The sequence below is a fragment of the Phyllostomus discolor genome, chromosome 5, assembly GCF_004126475.2.
Source record: "Phyllostomus discolor isolate MPI-MPIP mPhyDis1 chromosome 5, mPhyDis1.pri.v3, whole genome shotgun sequence".
Lineage (NCBI taxonomy): Eukaryota > Metazoa > Chordata > Mammalia > Chiroptera > Phyllostomidae > Phyllostomus > Phyllostomus discolor.
The window spans coordinates 131,040,062-131,062,499 of record NC_040907.2 but is presented as its reverse complement, the minus strand read 5'-3'; positions in this window follow the sequence as shown (position 1 = coordinate 131,062,499).

Genomic DNA, 22,438 nt, shown 5'->3' with positions numbered 1-22,438 from the left:
TCTTAATTAGATATGGGAAATAAAAGGCAAAACAGGGCTCATATGCATAAAGAAAGTTGCTGCTATCCTGGAATGTGGTCCTGGGTCTTCTGCCACATATACCCACAGTAAATATTGCCTAAGAAAAATCCACCAGTGAGAGACATCAAGAGAAGATACCAATAGATAATATATATACAAATGGAAATATATATAAATATATATATATATATATATATACACATTTATGTGAGGTCTGTCCAGAAAAAGCCAGCCATTGTTAATATAATGGGAACAGTGTGTACAACATTAATGTATCCTGACAGCAAAGGAAAGTGGACTGGCATGTGCATGCGTAAACAATGACAACTTCATTGCACTAGTCAGGGGGGGCCGTAGACACCATAGTGAGCACGTGTACTGTGTGGTTATCACATTCAAAATGACTGAGTGAGTAGAGCAACAAATCTACATCAAATTTTCTATTAAGTTTGAACATTCCTCTGTGGAAACTGTTCGGATGATTCAATAGGCCACAGCTATGGGCAACTGGTGATCATGGACCATAAAAAATTGATAAAAATAAAATTGTGCAAAAGATATTTAATATACTAGTAATTAGAGACTTTAAAAGAGAAAAATGATATCATGGAAAAGAAAATATATTTATAGATATAAGTCAAGAAAATTCTCTGAAGTTTTCCTGGAAATAAAAGAAGCCACTGTTAGCCTGGCTGGTGTAGCTCAGTGGATTGAGCTCAGGCTGCAAACCAAAGGGTCACTGGTTCGATTCCCAGTCAGGGCACATGCCTGGGTTGTGGGCCAGGTCCCCAGTGGGGGCCACGTGAGAGGAAACCAGGCATTGATGTTTCTCTCTCTCTCTCTCTTTCTCCCTCCCTTCCCCTCTCTCTAAAATAAAGAAATAAAGTCTTTAAAAAAAGAAGTCACTATTATACAGTTTTAAAGGACACAACAGGTCCAAGGCAGAACTGACAAGGATAGTTAAAAGTAGAGCAATATCTACAAAGCTCTCACAAAAGGAAATCCAATCTAAGAGCTTTAAACCCAGATAATTGTTATACAAGGATAAAGGCACATATATGTGTTAACATGCAAAGCCCAGGGTATAATGTTTCCATGAGCCATTCTTGAAGAAACCATAGAGGATAAACCATATTCAGTAATATATGAATGGAAAAAGTACATCACATTTTTTCAAAAAAAGTAACAGGTTGAATAAATCTAAAACATAAGTGGTTAATATGGATTATAAACCCTGATATGTGAAATCATATAACTAATGGAATTTTAAAGAGGAAAGGGAAGAGAGTATAACAAGTGTAAAAGTACATTGAGTTCCATTTACTTTATGCCCAAGAGTCAAAATTTATCATTTAAAGCTGATAAGTTAAATAATGGTTGTATAAAATTATTTAAGCTATTACTAATGAAAATGTTATAATTATAAACTCAGACAATGTTTGGAAATAAAAGAGAAAAAAAGAAGGAAATGATACGGATTTCCTTATCTTTTTATATTCAGGAATCAAAAGAAATCATTTAAAATTAAGTCAAATAATAGCAACATGAGGATACTTAATAGAAACTGATAAACATCAAAATATAGTAAAGTGAATGAAACTAGTTGATGGGGGTTGATGAGAGGGCTGAGGGCATAATAATTTCATTACTGCTCATAATAGGGAATTAATAGGCATAAAACAGAAGTTAGAGAATTATATAATTTTATCCTTACAGAGTTAAATACTATATTGAAAAATGTAACCTTTTAAATTAGCAGAAGAAATGCAAAACAAAGATAATCAATAGCTAACATAAAACCATAAAAATAGAAAACATGCCAGCATTAAGACCTCCCCTCCCTTCCCCTCCCCTCCTCTTTCTCTTCCCCTTCCCTTCCCTTTTCTTTATCCTGCCATACCCTATCCTAACAATTGCCAACAATGAATATAGAAGCCTAACCACTCACTTAAAGTGATGCCCCAAGGAACAAACCACTGTAAATCTCTTGCCTTATGTTCACAACATAGCATTCCTGCTTTGGACTTCTTGAATGGCTTATGAGTTGTGTCTATGCTGAAGTCAGTGAAGGACAATATTTTGAAAGACAGAAAGGATTTGAGCAGCAAAAGTACTACATAAAAGTTAATTAATTTGTCAATCTTTTTCCCCATAACACATTCATGTCAAACCCACATATTATTCCCATAGTGCTGTGTGCCCATTATCTTGTTATTCTTCGTGTTCCAAATGGTGTTTGCAACAGTTGCCCATGATGGCTGGTGGCAACATTTTGCAAAGTTAAGCAATTTATATTATTCTTGAACTTGTTTATAGGTAGGCGGATGCAGATCCTGGCCTGCAAGATCCGTGTGTTGTGGCTGCTAATGAACAAATACACATGGACTACAGAAGTCCTGTGGAGAAAAAGGGACAGCATGGCTGCTCTCTGAGTGAGAGAAAGGGCCCTGGCCCCTGCCTGGACAGGCTTTTATTGCTTCTCTGGGTACATTACATTGAGGATGGTCGTCATTTACTATGCACAGGTTTGCTGCAGGGGACTACCTTTCACAGATAACAAAAGAGAGAATGTTGCTAATTGCTTCAAAGAGAAGGATGTTGCAGACAAAGGGGAAAAGTGATTGAACTGTTTACACCCCATATTTGGGAGGATTAGCACAAACTTTAGGAAGTTATAGTAAGCACTTGCTGCCTCAATTCAGGGTGAGAAAGTTTTAGCCAAAGCAAGTCTCATAATGGCCTAAGTACAATGCAGCCCTGATTCCGCATGGGAAAACCTCTCTGTGGGTGTGGTCCTGTGTGTTGACTCACTCCCCACTGGTTTTCCGTGTGGAGGCTGAGCTACATTCCCACGCCATGTGCAACAGCCCCATATAGTAGGTCTAGAAAATACTCAAGAAGTGTGGTGTTGATTCTTTATAATAGAAACAAGATAGAATTTTAATGCCAGGTGTGAGAGTAGTTTTGTTTTTATAATAATACTTAATATTATTTAGTTAAATTTTCAGAAAATAAATGTAAATTTTTGGTTTATTTAAATAATTTTGTTTAAAAATTTGATGTAAATTAATTATAATTTGCATTTTGCCTTTTAATGTTAATGGAAAATTTTCAATATTTTAGGAAAAAACATGTTTAGAAACATGAAAATTATTTTTCTACTTTTCTATTTACTTTATATTTTAAATAAAAATATATTCAAATTTTATAACTTTAACACTTTATATTTTAAGACCTACTAGAGTATTATTGTTGATAAACTCAAATTGTGTAAAAGTTTCAATTATAAGAGCATGATTAATGGTTTTCTTAATATGAAAGGAAATATTAATTTTATAGAATGAATTTAAAATAATATTTTTGGCCCATCAATAGAATACTCAGATATGAGCAATAGCAAATTTGATTGTCTTTGATATTTTTTATTTTTTATTCATATAACAAGCATAGATTTATATATACTTAATTATATGTATAAATATAATTTTGATATATTAATTTACATACATACATACATATTTTAATCATATCATTTTAAATGAATATTTTTATAGGTAAGAGGATAAAAATCATTTTATTCAACAGTTTTAAAGCTTGATTTATAACATTTGAATACGTAGACATATGGTACATGGCCTTCATTTGCACTCCTGCCCCAGACTGTAGATATCAGTATTGGTCCTGGCCACTGTGCCTCCTGGACATTTGCAGTTGTTAGAAGAGCCGACTTGTAGTGAAAACATAGCTTTGCCTGCCGAGCAGGAAGCATGGCTTCCCACCAAGGATGCTTCACTCCTGTCCAGCTCCCCTCCATGTGCAGAGTAGGTAGATAACCACTGGTTTATATAACCACTCACACACCACTGATATCAAACTTTATTTTTTCATTGTACTGAACTCTTTTCTAAGAATAGTAGGCCTGTGCATTGTTTTCTAAAAGTAATAAGAAAAAATTAATAGCTGTTGATATTCAGCATCAGGACTTAACAGTATAAAATAGGAGTTCCCGCCAGATCAGAATGTAACAAGCAGTGTGGACACCTAGTAAGGGATTCAGATGGGCTCAGGACTTTCCCTCAGACTCCCCTGTGAGGTGCAGTAGGAGACTCGCATCAGACTTTAATTTCTTTTTAATATCTTAATTACTGTTTCTACCAATTCTTTTTTCTTAAAGATTTTATTTATTTATTTTTAGAGAGGGAAGGGAGGGAGAAAGAGAGAGAGAGAGAGAAACATCAATGTGCGGTTGCTGGGGGCCGTGGCCTGCAACCCAGACATGTGCCCTGACTGGGAATCGAACATGCGACACTTTGGTTCGCAGCCCATGCTCAATCCACTGAGCTACACCAGCCAGGGCTTAGAATTTAATGTTTAACATTTTTAGTTCTCTGAAAGTAAGGATGTGTCATGTGCATTATTACACAATATAGATTGAGTGTTTCATATCTGATGATTGTGGTTATATTGGATTATTGTCATTAAGCTTTTGGTACCTCAGATAAGGAGACCAAGGGAAGGAGACTCTATGATGGGATGTAGTCTTAAAATGACTTTTATTTTTATTTATTTTTTAATGTGAACTGTTAACCTTTGATTCAATGATCTTTTTTCAGTCTATTTACTCTGATTTGAGTGAAGGGATACAGATTTTATTCTTTTTTTAGGTAAAATTTATATGTATGAAATTCACATTTTAAAAGATGAGTTTGAATTAATGTATGTACACATTCAATTATCACTAAGATATATAAATTTTAGTGCTTTGCACTCTCATTAAGTTTTTGCTGAATGGCCAACTGCCTTACAGGGATGAGGTAGGTTGTTCAAGTTCACACAGAAAATGTAGGAAGTTAGATGTGCAATTCAAGTGTCTCCGATTCTGAAGCCTGGCTAGTTAAGTTTTGACAGACTGTGTTCATTTAAGGTCTATTTTAGAGACCTTTGGACTTAGTCTTCACCAAGACTGTTAGGAAATTCTCAGATACTGCAAAATAGTGCCCAGGGTCTAAACCAATGCCTGTTTTGCTCATGTAGAAAAGGAAGGTATTTCTTCAGTCTGCTCATAGCTTCATTATTCAGTGTGGTTAAATCTACTTTATTTTATGATCTTTTGAAAAATTTTTAAAGAAATATTATATTCCCATCTAAAACTTGTGAAATGGGGCTATAATTTTGTGATGTTTACAGGTTGCTAAGACAAAAAATATGCTACAGTAAATCACCTACTCCTTTTTTAAAAAGATTATAATCCTGTATAAGCTTTCTTATGTGTCCCTTTAGGGCATTTTTAAAACTACGTGATATACAGTATATTTTTAAGATTATTTAACCTTTACAGGAAAAAAGAGAAATAAATCTATTTAGCGGTAATTCAACAAACATATCAAAATCTACTGAGACCAATTATTTCAGCTACATAGGGTAATACTATAATTTAATAAGGCACATCTATCCATATTTGTTGCAATAGCTCCAGGATTTCTATTTAATAGCTGTCTGTTTTTAAATTCACCTTTTCTATCCACTTAAACTATTACTGATCGTATGCAAAACTAGGGAATAATCGATTTTGGGGCAGAGGGGAAGAAGGAGAACTAAGGATATTGACTGGAGATAAATTATTTTTTTCTACACTTATAATTGCCTTTCCTTTCCAGCTCTACTTTGCTGGTTCATCCTGTGAAGACTTTGTCTTTATTTTGAATCTGTATTATTGAATCTGTATTATTTTGAATGTTGTATGGTTAGCACCTGGATGTTTATATCCAATGAAAACAACAGCAACCAAACTAAAACAAGACCTCCATGTTACAAGGAATGTCAAGGTCACCTAGTCCATAAATATCTACCAGGGATGTTCATCAGAAATACTGAAAAGGCTCAAGCTCTGTGGATTTAGAATCACTAGGCTTTAGGTTTATGATTTGAAAGAAAATTCTTTAGGTAATTCTGATTTGGATCCTTGGTTACAAACCATTGATAAAGTTCAGTTTTCCATCTGAAGTTTCAGTCATCCAAATGGCTGTCCAATAACAGGAGAGCTTCATCTCCAGAGCATGTCTTTTTCTTCTTCAGACAGCTGTGATTGTTCCTTAGGTCCAGCTGGAATTTTCCTCTCTTTATCTTATGCTGGTCACCTTTGGTTTGCCAAGGATGTCACAGGGAAGAAAAATACAACTTCTTTTTAAGTTTTACAGTTGGTCTCTTAATCTGCAATCATGATCCAATGTGTCAGCTGAGCATTTAGCAGAAGCATTTCTCTTATTCTCAAAATATTTTATCATTTTATATTAAATATGAACAAAGGCAAATAAAAATTTTACCAGAAGTATATACTGTAGTGAGACAGGCCATAAACCCAGAATAACCTGTGGTATTGGAGGTCTCTGTGGTGAGAAAAGAAGTTGAGGGAGGTTTATGGCAAAGCCCTATCAATAGGAGAATTACAAGGTAAACCCCTCAGAGCTGGGTCTCATCATCTGTAGTGGAAAAGTCAAACACCTTTTCAACTCAAAGTTCCTGGCATGATACTAGGCACAGGTAGAGTTGGAGTGCTAATGTGAACTGACAGATAACACTGTATTGGTTTCAGGCACACAACATAGTGATTTGATATGTGCATGTCTTGTGAGATGATCGTCACAACAAGTCTAGTTAACATCCATTACCTGACTTAGTTGCAACTTTTTTTTCTTGTGGTAAGAAATCTACTTGCGTAGTAACTTTCAAATATACAATACAATATTGTTAACTGTACTCACTGCGCTATACATTACATTCCCAGAATTTATGTTATAACTGGAAGTTGATACACTTTTGACCACATTTACCCATTTTGCTTACCCCTAAATACCTGCTCCTGGCAACTATATATTTTCATTACTTTAAAAACACTATTTGTCATTCCATCCTTCTATTGTAATGGAGAGTTTTTCCCTACTTCCCATTTATTTATTCATTTACTTAATTTACACCAGTATGAAATTATGAATTCCTGTTTATTTACTAAGTCGTAGTTAGTTACTGTCATTATTTTATGATGCTCAAATTGTCCCAGATCAGGCCAATAGGTGTACCCCACACATCTTTTGATATGTTCTCATCATTTTTTATGTAAGAGAATAATTATCTAGTGTCCAGAGCTGTCTGGGGCTCATCTTCTTCTGTCCTTGCTGCTGCCTTGCAGTCAGCCATTTCTCCAAGAAGTCCTGGTTTCTCCCACTGGAGAATGGTATTTAGAAACCAAGATCATGGTACTGGTGGGTTATATAAATACATGTTTACATATTAAAAAACCATGAGTTCATACTAAAACCACCCATTTCAATCCCAAACCTCAGAGTTCTTGCTGGCTTTTCCCTTTCCTTGTGTGTAAACACATTCTCCAATAGTAAGAGAAACCTAGATCTCCTTATCCTCAATATTTACTTATTTGCCCAGTGGATTTACTGATTTGCCCAAATGTTAGATATCCTTCAACTTTGGCAGCCGGCTCCTCTGCCTGCCATCTCATTCCTCCCACCACCAAAAAGTGCTCAGGCACCTACCATCCCTAACTGCCAGCGGACATGCCACTGACATGTCTCCAGATGGCTCCGCGCCACTTTCTCCTTTGTGTCTGTCAGGCACGATCCCGGGACCCTCCCAGTCCCTACTCTACATTTTAACTACGCCATGCCAGGATGGAAAGGAAGGGCCATCTCTATTTTTATGCTACCTCTGGGAATTTCGTCAGATTTGTCTTCGAAATTCTCTACTGAAATTTCCATATGATATATATATTTTTTTTCTGTAAAAGGAGTGAAAGGAAAGAAGAACATGAAAATTATGCATGTGTATATATATACACATGCACATATATATACACTCACACGTATATTTGAGAAACAAATTGAAAATTGAATGAAAGAACATTAATTTTCATGCTCTTTCATTTCTTTCAATTTTTTATTTTAAAATTAAAAAATTATTTTAGAACATTTATAAAGATAGTACAGTTTCTGTCTACCTTTCACCCAACTTCCTCTAAGATTACTGTCTTACATAATCATAGGTTAATGATCAAACTTAGACAATTAATGTCTTTTGTCCTTTTAAAAGTAGCATACTATTCATGTCTTATAGATTCAGCCTAATCTCTTTGACCTCAGAAAATAGTTATTTTGAAGTTTTATTATGTTGTGTACTCTTTCTCTATTTTGATATATTCCTTCCCTTTTCCTCCCTCTCTCCCTTCCTTCCTCCTCTTTTTCCTTCTATTTAATTAACAAGGTTTATATCATGCTTATTATATTTCAGGTGCTGTTCTAAACATTGTAGAAATATTAGCTCATTTTACCTCTTAACACCTTATGTGGTAAACATCGTTATCTTCCTTTAAAGGTAGAGGAATTGAGACATGAAAAAATTATGTAAGTTGCCCAACATTGTGCAGATCATTAGTGAAACATCCAGGATTTGATTCTCAGTGCTCTGCTTCCAGAGTCTGTGTCCTTTCCCACTGTATCATGCTGATTGTTAAGTTGATCGGAAACTCCAGCTTAGGACTCAAGCACTTTTTGATGCTTGTAGCTTGAGAATAGGGATTTGGCCTATTTGTTAGACTACCCCCCACTGACATACTGTAGGTCTTTTCTATTGGACTACCCTGTGTTTTCTAGAGATAGGTTCTCCAGCCTCCTGCCCAGAGGTGTTAGGCATACCTGTTAGTGTACTCTTTGCTGAGATCCTTGGAGGTGATTAGGTCATGAGTTACTGGAAAGATCACAGATTGAGTGTACTCTGGACTTTATTAAATGCCTGTCTATACTCTTATCTTTGCCCAGGTGGTTTAAGTTGGACTTCTGTAATCTGGAAGTAAATTAGAATACCTATTTTGTGGGAAATATAGTTTAGTGTTATTTTTTAATATTTAGAATTTTATACTCTTTCTAGCCTTTGTGTCTTTGAAGCCAACTGACATACTGGAATTGTTCTCTCTAGTGTTTGCTATTGCTTAAGCATTTTTGTATGATCAGAAGATTTCCTATTGATACTAATTTATACTCTTTATTATTTTTAAAAGATTTTATTATTTATTTTTAGAGAGAGAGGAAAGGAAGGAGAAAGAGAAAAACATCAATGTGTGGTTGCCTCTTGCATACCCACTACTGGGGACCTGGCCTGCAACCCAGGGATATGCCCTGACTGGGAATTGAACTTGTGACCCTTTTGTTCTCAGGCCTGTGCTCAACCCACTGAGCTACACCAGCCAGGGCTCACTCTTATTGTTGGTAAACTATTGCTGGCAATATCTAATTTGAATAGAACTCTGACTGGAATTTTTTATGAGCTGTAAACTCCCAGTGATGAGGATTAATAAACCAGTGAGTTTTATGTCAGTGCTAATAATAGTTTATTTGTATTCTCCTCTTTTATATAGTCTTTTAAAATAAATTTTCTATAAGGAATTTCTTTTCTAGACCACTGGAATTATTATAATGTATTTAATCCTATACTCTTGCCTAATCTTTTCATTAAGTCTTTTTAAGTCCAAATCTGAGGTGGGAGGAGAAGCATTTGCATTTACATTTGAACATTCTTCTGGGATAATCATTTTGTTTGAAGATTAGCAATTTCATGAAATATGAGTCTTAAAAATTTACCTTATTTTATGAGGCTCTTGTATTATTTTCTCTTTAGCTAACAACAGCCTTCGATGGAACATAGAACATTGTGTAAGTTTAAATTGTACAATATGATGATTTGATACACGAACCTCCATCAGCTCACATAGCAGCCACTTGTGTGTATGTGTGTGTGTGTGATGAAAACTTTTAAGATCTACTCTCTTAGCAACTTTTAAGTATACAATACAGTGTTGTTAACTGTAGTCACTATGCTGTACATTAGATTCCAGAACTTTTGCATCTTAACTGGAAGTTCTCTTTGACCACATTCTCCTATTTCCCCCATGTCCCTCTCAGCCCCTGGGAACCACCATTTTACTCTCTTTTTCTATGAGTTTTTTTTTTTTTAATGATCCCACATAAGTGAGCAGTATATTTCTTGTCTGACTTATTTCACTTAACATAATGCCCTAAAGGTCCATCCATGTTGTCGCAAATGACAGAATTTCCATGGGGGTACAGATATCCCATTGAGATAGTGATTTAATTTCCTTTGAATATATACCTAGAAGTGGGAATGCTGGATTATATGGCATTTTTAAAATTTCTTGAGAAACTTTCATACTGCTTTCCACAGCAGCTGCAACAATTTACATTCCCACCAACAGTACACAAGGGAGCCCTTCCTCCACATCCTTGCCAACAGTTACCTCTTGTTTTTAAAATAATTGCAGTCCTGACAAGTGTGGACTGATTTCACATTGCAGATTGTATTTGCATTTCTCTGATGATTAGTGATGTTGAGCACCTTTTCATGTTCCTGTTGGCCATTAGTATATCTTCTCAGGAAAAATGTCTATTCAAGACCTTTGTTCATTTTTAATCATTTTTTTGCTAATGAGTTATATGAGTTTCTTATATGTTTTGGATATTAATCTCATACCAGATACAAGATCTGCAAATATTTTCTCATTCTTCAGGTTGCCTTTTCAGTATTTATTATTATTATTAATTTTTTTTGCTGTGCAGAAGCTTTTTCATTTCATCTAGCCCCTAAAGCAGAAGTAAAATTCTGCTTATTTCTGCTTTTGTTGGTTGTGCTTAGGTGCCATATTTAAAAAAATCACTGACAAGACTAATGTTGAGGAGTATTTCCCTCTGTTTTCTTCTAGCAGTTTTGCAGTTTCAGGTCTTACATTAAGTCTTTAATTCATTTTGGCATGTGTGATGCCTTGGCTTTATTCTCTTTTCCTAAGATTTCTTTGCTATCAGAGTCTTTTGTGATACCATAGGACATTTGGACTGGTTTTTTCTGTTTCTGGAAAAAAAAGTCATTGTAATTTTTACAGGGATTGCATTGAATCTACAGATGGCTTTGGGTAGTGTGGACATTTTAACAAAATTAATTCTTCCAATCTATGCACATGAGGTATCTTACTACTTCTTTCTGTCATCTTCAATATTTTTCATTCATGACTCATAATTTTCAGTGTATGGATCTTTCACATTCTTGGTTAAATTTATTCATAAGTTTTTTTGGTTTTAATGCTATTGTGAATAAGAGTGTTTTCTATATTTCTTTTTGCAGATAATTTTTATTTTATAGAAACACATCAGCACCCCACAATTGGGTGGGGCTGGAGACTGTGTTCCCCAGTTGGTCAGGGTCACTGTCTGGGCTGTTGGGTTGGATTGTGCCACAGGCTTTGTGCCACAGTTGAGTGGGATTGTTGGTTGGGCTTCCTGCATGGGCAAGGCTACAGGCTGTGTTCAATGAGGTGGAGCCGTATGTTAGGCTCCACTGCAGGGTTGGTTGGTAAGGACTGCAGAGATGCTAATGGTCACTTTTCAGGTTTTCTGGTTTTCCAGAACCAGAGACTTTGCTCAACAGTTGGACAGGGCTCCCTGACTAGGTGGGCCATAGTATATGCTCCATGGATTTCAGGTCTAAAGGTTATGCTGACTAATTGGGTGAACCTGCAAATTTGCTTTCTTTCTGGGAGGACAATAGAATGTGCTCCACAGCTAGAATGGCCTGTTGGCTGGGAATCTTATATCAGCAGAACTGCCAGATGAGCTCTCTTTCCAGATGGGGCCACCAGCTTGCCTCTACAAATGGGTGAAGCTGCCGACTGGTATCTGTGCTCAGGTGACTCTGCAAGCAGGAACATGATCCACCTAGATCTGAGTATTGGCTGCTGTAAGCCTGCCCCCTTCTTTATCTCTAATTGATTCCCAGTGGTCAAGATGCACAAGTTCCTTCAGTGATCCCCATGAAGTGAGACCTGAGTGAACCTCCCAGTATGCATTTTATAATGCTGGGGAGCAGGATATCACCTTGGGCTCTCTGTTGACCACTGGAGAGACTGTAAGTCCAGGGGGCACTCTTGGTACAGTGCTGTGCTGGCCTGGGAGAGGAGTGATGTGGTCAAATTAAAACAACTCATTTGTAGCTTTCTAATATGGTTTTTCTCAGTCTCTGTTTTTCATGGGGGTGCTTCAGACTCACCCCTGGGTTCTAGAATCTTCACAGTGGTAATTGTCTACAGATAGTTGCTAGCTGGTCTCTTTGTGAGGGGTGATGATTAGAACAACCTTTGGTACCATATTGATGATGTTGCTATCCTTTTGTTGGGTGATTTAAACAGCCTTTTCAAGTAATGTTCACGTCTTTGAGGGAAAAAGCAAACCTCGGTGTCCCAGATTTCTCTGTCTTCTCTCTTCTGGATATTCTCTAAGGAAGTGTGTGTGTGTGTATGGGTAGGGCAGGGGCGGTGAGTAAGAATTTATGCAGGCTCATGATAAAATGAGAGAGCCAAGGTCTTTAGCCTTTGTTATCCTGGCTCCTCTAATGTCAAGTGCCTTCTGTTAATTTGGTTACTCCTTCCCTTGTTGGCTTAGTAGTTTCAGTGGCTGGATTCGGTCCACTTTGTCAGATCCTGGTATTGCTTCCTGAATGACATGGCCTCCTCCATCCCCTATAGCCTTATTTACCCCTCTGAGGTCTGCTTTGGCTTGCATTCAATCCTGCCTGGGTGACTCGCTGTTCTCCCTTCACCAGGGAGGCATCTCTGTGGAAACTCCCCAGCCAATCTCTCCATCCCTTCTGAGCTCAGTCTATGCTGCTGAGGAACTGACAGTGACTTAGGGAGCTAATTCCCTAGGCTAAACATGCTGTGTACTATTAAGGTTATTTTGGGGTGGTAGTAAACCAAGTAGACCAAGTATATATTGGGCAGCCAGCAAATCAGCTGCCTCCCAGAGTCACAACAGTAACGTTTCCCTCTACCTCTCACTTTGGTATATGAGGGGGGGCCAAAATAAAAACTGGAATTATCTTCTGGAGGACAGGCCTCTTGCAGTACAGGCTTCCATAGCTGGGTGAGTGTTATAGGAACCCATATGTATCAGTGTACCATCTGGTGTTGTTGTGAGAGCTGCGTTTGGCTTCAGTGAATTTTTTTGAAGACTCTTTCAGTGCATTTGCCCTTTTCATGATGGGTGATTTATACACATATCTGCCCACACTGTGCTGAGTGTTCAGCAGTTTTTGCCCGAAAGTGGCATGAACCCCATGCTCCACCCTCCCTATTCACCTGATCTCACCCCAAGCACCCTTTTTTTTTTTGTTTCCTGCATGAAAAAAGTCCTCAAAGGGAAACTTTGTGCATATGTGGAATAGGTGAGACAAAAAACAGCAGAAGCACTAAAAGGCATCAAATTGGATGAGTTCAAAACCTGTTTTGAGCAGTGGACAAAAATCTTGATAGGTGTATTGCATCAAATGGAGAGTACTTTGAAGATGGCTGAAGTTTAAACATGTAAGAATAAATACACAATTTTTTATAAAAAATTTCAGTGTTTGGGGGGGTTCCCCCTTACATCTCATATACTGTCTCTCTAAGTGGAAGCTCCAAGAAGAAAAATGGGAGGAATAATTACTTGCTCTCTTTTTCCTATCTCTGCTTTGCCCTTGTCTGTACTTGAGTGCTAGGAAAAATATCATTCTTCATATTCTCTACATTGTAAAAACACCTTATGATCTGAGTTATTCATGCTTATTTGCTGTTATGGTAAATTGGGATGGTTGGTGAAATAATAAAGACATTTAAAGCACTCTTTTGTGACAGTAATTTTATATCCCAAAGACTGAATATTATCTTTTTACTTTGCATTTCTTCTATGATAGGATCCAGTCTTCTCACAAACAAGTGGATATCTCCAATGGTTTGGAAAAGGCAAAAGATAAAAATTATTTTAAAACTTTCTGTAATTTTACTATCTAATGGAAGAAACAGGTATGGACATCATATTCATGGAACTGAATATCTACTCCTGATTTAGGCGGAATATTTTCTTGATTGACTGATTTTTTTAAACTTTTAAACTAGCTGGGATGGTAAACAATATAGAAATTTGAATTTTTTCCCTCAAGGAAAATGTTTTAATTCTTAAAATACTATATTTAGGGAAAGAGAAAAATTTAATTACAATTTTACCATTGTATTCAAGATTGTTTTATTTTTATACATTATAAAATAGATACTACTATAAAGGGGTGTCTATATATAACATATAGTAATTACTGCTTTTTCTTTAGTTGTCTGACTTCCAGGTAAGTGGTTTGACTGTGATTTTTGACTTGTAAGCTCTATATAGTTTCCATGAGATTCCTTCTATGTCTCTTCATCTCTGTGTAAGCTTTTTCATACCACACCAGTCGTATAGGAATTCTATAGTCATCGGAACAGTTTCTGTAAGTCATCAGAACTGATCCTACAGGAGATGGATAAATTTTATATGCTACAATAAACTGTAATTCCTAGAACTAATCTTTATTAAGAGGTGAGTAATAAAAGCACCATTTGGTCTTGTAATTTATGTAGAAAAACAATTTGGCTTAGTTTTCACATCTGGGATAGTGATTGACACATAATAGACATTCAATAAATACCCACTGTTGCCATTTTTACTGGTTTTCTACTTGATAATTATCTATAATTTCACATTAAAAGGTAATTAAATACTGAACAGTTACTGGAGGGCCTGAAATATCTAGTGAATTTCCCATTCTATACTCTATTATTTTTGAAACTTGTTAGAAAAGCCTTCAGTAACAATCTTTTTTTTAAGAGCATTTTGATAGAGCCAGTGATAGGGATATACTGAATGATTTTAGTCTTACCTCAAGATTATTCTTCCGACCTGTATATTTTGATTTATTTTATCTTTGCAATATAATAGAGGACAGAATTACTTCCGTTTTTATTTATTATCTGATCTCACTATTATTAATCACTTACACAAATACCTCTCTTAAAAGCTACCAACAACCTGTTTTTTTTAAAACTCCATTGTCTCTTCAAAATCACCATCTTTCAAGTTCCTTTTCTGCCTGTCAATGTGTGGATCATCCTTCTTCCTAGCTCTACTCCTTTCATTTTCCAATACTATTTAGATTCTTATTTTATGGCTTTTTTGCAGAAAATGCTTGACATTTTTCTGAGCCTCATTCTCGCTTTGCCCATTAGCAATGCAGGCATTTTCAAACCTTGGTTCTGCAATATAGTTTTTATATTACTTTTTGCATTCTTGTAATAGGCAGATTCCAAAGGTATACTCCTGCTTCAGTGAGGTGCATCTTCTTTTACTCATACACTATTCTTGAATCTTTGCTAGACTTTTGATTTGCTGGTAACCACTAAAATTTGGCAGAGACACTAGGTAAATTCTGAGGCTAGGGCTGAGGAAGCTTTACAGTTTCCATCTTGAGTTCTTGGAACACTCTTACTTAAAGCCTTGAGCTACCATCTAAGATACCCACTATCATGAAGTCTCTGTGATTGAGAGGCCACTTGTAGGTGTTGTGGATGGGAGTCCTAGTTGAGCCCAGCCCTCCAGCCATCTCTATCAATGTGGGTAGTGAAGCCATTGGGGGTCACAAATAAGTTCACTTACCAGCTGAGTATTCTGTGAATACCATGTAGAGCAGAAGTGTGGCTCAGCTAAGCCTTGTTTGAATTCCTAACTGACTAAGTCATGAGATGTAATATGATTATTGTTATTTTAGGTCAGAAGAAGGAAATGACTGTATAGCAAATTATACAGAGACTGTTGGTTGTCTACACAAGAAAAATGAAGGTTCCCTATAGCAAAGCATTCAGAAAACTAAATTTCAAGTAGATTAAAGACATAAATTTAAAAAGCATAATTTAAAACTCTTAGAAGAAAATATAGGAGCAATAGTTATGGTCTTGAATTAGGGAGAGATTTCTGAAATAACTCAAATCCTATGAATCAAAGATGTTAAGATTAATAAATTTAATTACAGTTAAAATTTCTTTGCCTCAAGTGAGACCATTAAAAAAGTGAAGAGAAAAGCCACACTCCAGGAAAGGATATGATCAAGGTTTATCCTACAAATAATTAGTACTCAGAACATTGAAAGAACCCTACATTTCAATATGAAAAAGAAACAACTAAATAGAAAATAGGCAAAAGCTATGAAAATGTAATTCATAGTTGATAATGTAGAGGTAAAAAGGAAAAGTAAATTAACATCACATATTATTTTACATTCTTCACTTTTGTAAAAATTTTTAAAAATCCAATTTTATCACTAAATATTGTCTAAGATGTAGAGCAATTAGCACTGTTAATGTGGAGGAGGGGTAGGCAATCTCTGCCAGCCCTGACAGTTTAGAAGAGTCGGGGACCGCAAATCTTCAGGGGCACCCATCCAGATGTGCCCATCTTATATACCTCAAGGGCTTAAGTTTCTCTGACCAGGAGTTAGCATGACAGATCTGCCTCACTTTAGCATTCAGCTATTTTTAAAGGTCTGTAACTCAACTTTGGTTTTTAGCTCTTTCTGCTCTTCCATGCTAGGAGATAAGGGCCTCTTTTTAAGCTACACAATAGGCCCTCTATCCTTCACTGTTTTCCATTACAGTTAACCCTTGAACAACATGTGGCTAGAGGCACCAACCTCACACACAGTGGAAAATCCATGCATATAACTACAGTTGGCTTTCCACATAAGCAGATTTCCAGCCATGGAGTTCACTTTTGAACAATGCAGGTTTGAATTGCATGGGTAAATATGAGTATAGGTGGACCCACACAGTTCAAACAGCTTTGTTCAAGGGTCAACTCTAATTGTTAATGACTCCCAGCTTTCATTATCTCTGTAGGGCATCAGTGCAACTTTATGATAACCAGTGATTCCACAGCCCTTGTTGGCATGCTCCCCTACCCTCTTTAATTCTCAAATTCTACAACATCAGCCAGGGTGGTCCTCCATGCCAGCATACTTTTCTAAATCACCACTGATAAATGTTTAAGCCATTGGTCCATTATCTTGTGTCATGGACTTTTAGTGCCCCACATACCATCTGAGGATTGTCAGATAGCAAGCAATCCTATAGAGTCTATTGAGCAACCCTTTTGGGGTGAGGGGGTGTAATGGGGGTGAGCAAAAAAAATCTAAAAAAGAATTAAAAAAGGAAAGAAAACTATTTTACAGTCTTCTTTCTTGGACTATGCTTGGTTCCAACTGTGTCTTTGGATCCTTTGGGTAGCAGATGGAATTAGGATTTTAAGAGGTTTATTGGAGGGTAACATCAGTATGTATTAAAGGGGAAAGGATCATGATTATGAAGGAGAAGGCTTCATGCTGTGAAGCTTACCTGATAGTCTATCTGGACCAACCCAATTAGGAGCTCCAGAGTAAACAGTACCCATGAGAGGAATCTGACTTTGGTCAGAAATAGCCAGGCTCTAGTAACTCCATTCTGTTCATTCTCTGGCGACTGCCCAGGAAGAGTGTAGTCTCACTCTAGAGACTACACTGAGATGGAGCCTGAAGGTGCCACCAACTAGAAACCATCAGTTAACTGCACTCCTTACAACTGAATGACAAGTTCTTTCTTGAAGGGAGTTGCCCCCAGTAAACCCCCAGGATTCATGCAATACTGAAGGGAAATGAATGCTTTTATGTCCATATGACAAATTAGGTTAATTACCTAAAATTTCATATAGTCAACCATTTTTGCCCTCCAAAACTCAAATTTTTATGGTTTATGAATCTAGTAACACTAAAATGTTCACGGTGGCTTTATGCACTGTAGCCTCCAACTGGGACCAGTATAATTGCCCATCAACAGTGGAACAGCTATGCAACCTATAGTATATTAATGCAATTCATACTACGCTGTACTGCTGATGTATTTGTACATAGCTGCTACTATATTTACCACTGATGAATCTCTTATGTTGACGCAGTGTTGAGGGGAAAAAAGCCAGATACAAAGAATGTGCACTGTGTGATTTCATTTCTATAAAGACACAAAACCTAACCAAAAACACAAAAACCTAACCAAACATCTAGTTCCATTTGGGAGACTGTACTAGAAGGGGGCCTACTGAGGTGCTGGAAAGTTTCCATATCTTGTTCTGGGAAGTGGCTACACAGGTGTACATACGAGTAAAACTTGATTACACGGACTGCTTAAGATTTGTGTATTTTCCTGCATGCAAATTATACTCCACATAGAGAAAAAGCAGTATCATTGCAGTACATTTGTAGAAAAAATAGAAGCAATATTGTGTATTCACATGATGCAATGTTATAGAACAGAGAGACACATGAACTAGAATCAGTTTATGGATTTTAAACATGACTTTAAAAACTTAAGTTGTGAACTAATATGTTTGACATATTATCATTTATATGAAATTTCAAAATAACTATAACTCACTTCTGTTCTGTATGAACAGTAAAAGTATACAATATATGTCCTGAGAAATAGACATAACAATCATGATAGTTGTATATTATCATAACAGGAAAGGAAGAAGGTGAGGCTGATAAGGGGGGTAAAGAGTCCTGTAACTGTATTTATAATTCTTACATTTATTAAAACCTGAGGCATATTTGACAATATATTAACTTTTGGTAATTTTGGCTGTTTGGTTACAGTTCAGAAGGGAAGCGGCACCATTATGCCTTACTTGAACTGAGGGACTTGTAGCAATGAAACGGAAGGCAATGGTAGGAGTGGGTGAAGAAGCGCATGGAGGCTGCTCTTTGGTAGTAAACCTGAAATCACTGTGGGTCTTCTAGGATGGCAGTTGGGAAAAAAAGCTGGACATGAAGGTGGGGTTTGTTCTAGCAAGGACCAAATAGAATCCATAAAAACAAACTGGAAGTCCCTTTTCTGTTTTTCATTGACCTTAAAGTTGTGACTGACCTATGGAAGGAGCTGGCATCCTTCCCTGCACAGCCATGCACTCATTTGGCCCAGGACTTGGAGAAGCTGGTGAAGCTCCAGTGAGAGCTTGAGGCATTGAGAACCCAGCTGCTGTGAAAAGGTGAGTCAGCTTACTGGTGTGGATGTAAAGGAGGGCACTCACCCTGCAGGTCACCATCACTGCTGCTTCCTTTCCACTTTCCAAAACTCTTGTGTATTCTCTCGTGCCCAGCCCTCACCTGGAGGCAGGGAAAGGAATGTTGGGAAATGTGTTCCAGCTTAGCTAAGTTGGCAGAAGCCAAGTGCATATGTTTTCTTCTTTTCACTTATATTTATTTTCTGATTAAAAATTACACGCATTTTTTTGTAGATTAGAAGCTCCTTAGGAGTAGAGTCATACCTTTAAAAACCTATTGTATCTTTAGTATCTTGTGCACACAAGCTCTCAATATGTATTTGTTAAATGAATAGTAATAAAAAAAATTATAAATACCTGTTACTTGTTCAGTGCTTTCTCCCAAGAAGCAGCCCTGCCTCTTTTCAGAGAACCTTCTAGTAGACTGTAAAATGAACATTAGTGTTACTTATTTTGGAAGAATCCAATTTATATTGCAAATTTCCATAGTACATCTGTCTGTCTTGAGGTAAGCCAATATTAGAGACCTATTATTCTCTGGCTTTCCTATATCTATCTGATTCATTTTTGTAAAATTCTCACATGGACATGCCCCATGGCACTATCAAATTGTCTAGATTTCTTTTTCTTACCTTTTCATAAGCAATATCTTGTCATTAATATTTGAAGGGTATTAGTGACTCCCCTGAACCTGGGAAAGCTATTGTAGATCAACTAAAGACACGTATAGGTTCAGAACATGAAGAGTATACCTTGGTACATCCTGTGTCTTCTCCCAAATAGTTTGCTCACTTTCCACATATGAGAACATACTACCACAGGCTGTGAGCAGCTGTAATCAAGTTCTGTGATGGAGTGGTGGGAACTGCCTGAGTAAAATGGCTTCTTACAGTCGCATTCCTTAGCATATCTCACTGTTATTGATGTACATTCTGCAATACATTTTGTTATGTGGTAAGTTAAAGGAGTTCTGAATGTATTGAGTTTTTCTACACAGAAATGAACATGTATTGATTTTCATTAGCTTGCAGGTTTTTCATCTTATTATTTAGTCCACAGGCCAGGAGATTTCTTTATCTTATTGATTTGCTTCCTTAGTCCTTACAGTGGGTTTCCCGTTGATTTTTTTAGGTCCTCAAATGGCTGTGCAATGTCCTTCCTTCCACTGGGGTGAACTTTTTTTTTTTAACCATATATGGGAAACCCAGTAAGTTTATTATTATCTTCCATGTAGGGAATGAAAAGATGTCTGAAACTTTCATTGTAAATTAACTGCCATTGTGCAAGTACTATAAGAAAGAAGGAAGAAACTCAAACAATCATATTATTTACCAATGGAACCTGATATTTACTCATTTAAGAGAATTTTAGAGAGATGTTTAGCCTTTTCCCTCAATCACACACACACACACACACACACACACACACACACACACAGAGTGGATGATACCCTGGGTTTTTTTCCTCTATGTATATGCCTCATTTATAACTAAGGATTTTGCCCCCTGCTTAGGCACTGTGGAAATAAAGAACACATATACCATAGTTCTTATTTTTTAGGGTTAAAAGACATAATTTGATTGTAAGTCCAAAAAAAAATATTTCAAGGAAGCTACAATTAGGCAGAATGATTTTTTTCACCTCTTTTTTCACACAAATAAAAGGCCTTTGGTGTTGGGGTGGAGGGAAGAGTTCAGAAAGTAGTGTTAGGTGGTGTAGGAGCTCTGTGTCTTGCCCCCTCACTCCATCCCAAGCCACATCTTGAGAGCAACAGATGTGAAAATATGGAGATCTCTGAGATGGGTAAGGCCTAGGGAAAGGTGAGCCTCATGGAAGAGTTCTCCAAGCCATGATGGTGAAACAGAGAACAGAAATACTGATGTGGTATGTCTAGCATGAGGAGGCTGGAGACCACCTGCAGGTTTTCCAGAATAGGGCAGGAGGCATCACAGTGTCTGTGGCCCCTTGAACTCTTGTGGACTTTGTCTGGGGGAGGCAGCACTCTTGACCAGGCAAGGGGCTGACAGTCAAGACAACAAAGCAGCTGGATCAGTCCCACCAAGGATGGATGATGACATGTTTACACTGCAGGAGATTGCCAGCATGGTAGGGGACATGCTGAAATGTCAGATGAAATAAGTATCATCTGATGGAGAGATTGGCTAGAACCAAAACAAATATGGTTAAGAAAATGCCTTTTCCCAACCCAGAAAACCTCTACACGAAGGTATTAGAGAAAGAAAACTTTTTATTTTTGAATAAGCATTAAACCAGAATGTGATGCACATCACTGGCAATCTGCTAAGAGATTAGGAAGACAGAAACCTCACTCCTTTATCTAGGCAAGCAGGTACAACAACTCATTCCATTACATATGTGTTCTGAAGATAAACAGCAACTAGTCACACATAGTTAATTTTAAATTTACCTGGGAATTGGAGTGGTCATATGGGTTACTTTATTGACTTTATAGAAAGGAAAATTTACACTTTTCATATCTTTATGACAGAAGGTAGTTTTATAACTTGGAGGCAGATGCCTGTGGAAATGAGACACCACCCCCCACCAGACTAGGAGATGTAGGTACTATCCCACTTGATATTTGCATTTCAAAGGGATGGCTGACTGGTCCTTGAGAAAGACATTTCTCGGTTATAAAACTGGCAAGAGTTTTATTTTTTAAAAAGTTCTACATAAATTTATAATTACAAGTTTGTAAAAATATGCTCTAAGGAAAAGGAGGGGGGAATACTTTTTCCCTTATTTTTAACAGGGAGAATGAAACCTCTTGTTTTAAATTCATATTTGTCCTTACAAACCCACAGAAATTCTAGCAGCATTTAAGCCCCCTGAGTACCACCAGTCTTATGGTAAAGGATGGGATGGGGGAAAATCACAAATAAGACTGTGTATTATTTCTATCTGAGATATCATTGAATTTGACAAGATTTACCTGGAAGCTAGACAGCTGGGACCTTGAGATAAACATTCAGTTCAATCTAAAATTGTCCTATGAAGCTGTGCCTGTTCCGTATAGCCTTACACAGATGTGCCTCATTCCTGACCTAGGAACAATTTGAGTGGCCAGCAAGAGCAGCCTCATCTGCCTCTGGACAATACCTACACTTTCTATATAGATTGTGATGTGCCAAAGGTTGGGAAATACTGGCTTCTTACCTTTGTTTCTTGGTTCTACAGTGTTACCTGGCAAGCTTAGAAATGACAGTAATCAGAGGGTTACCACAATGCTTGCTTGATTAGAAGGTTCTCAGTTGCCATCTGTAGTATGAAGGAACAGGCTGAGCAAACATTATACACAAATGGGAAATTTGATGGGGTAACAGCTATGTGTGAACACAATGCAGCAGACTGTAATTGTCAAAAACTTTCAGGGAATTAGTTTATACCCTGCTGAGGGTGAT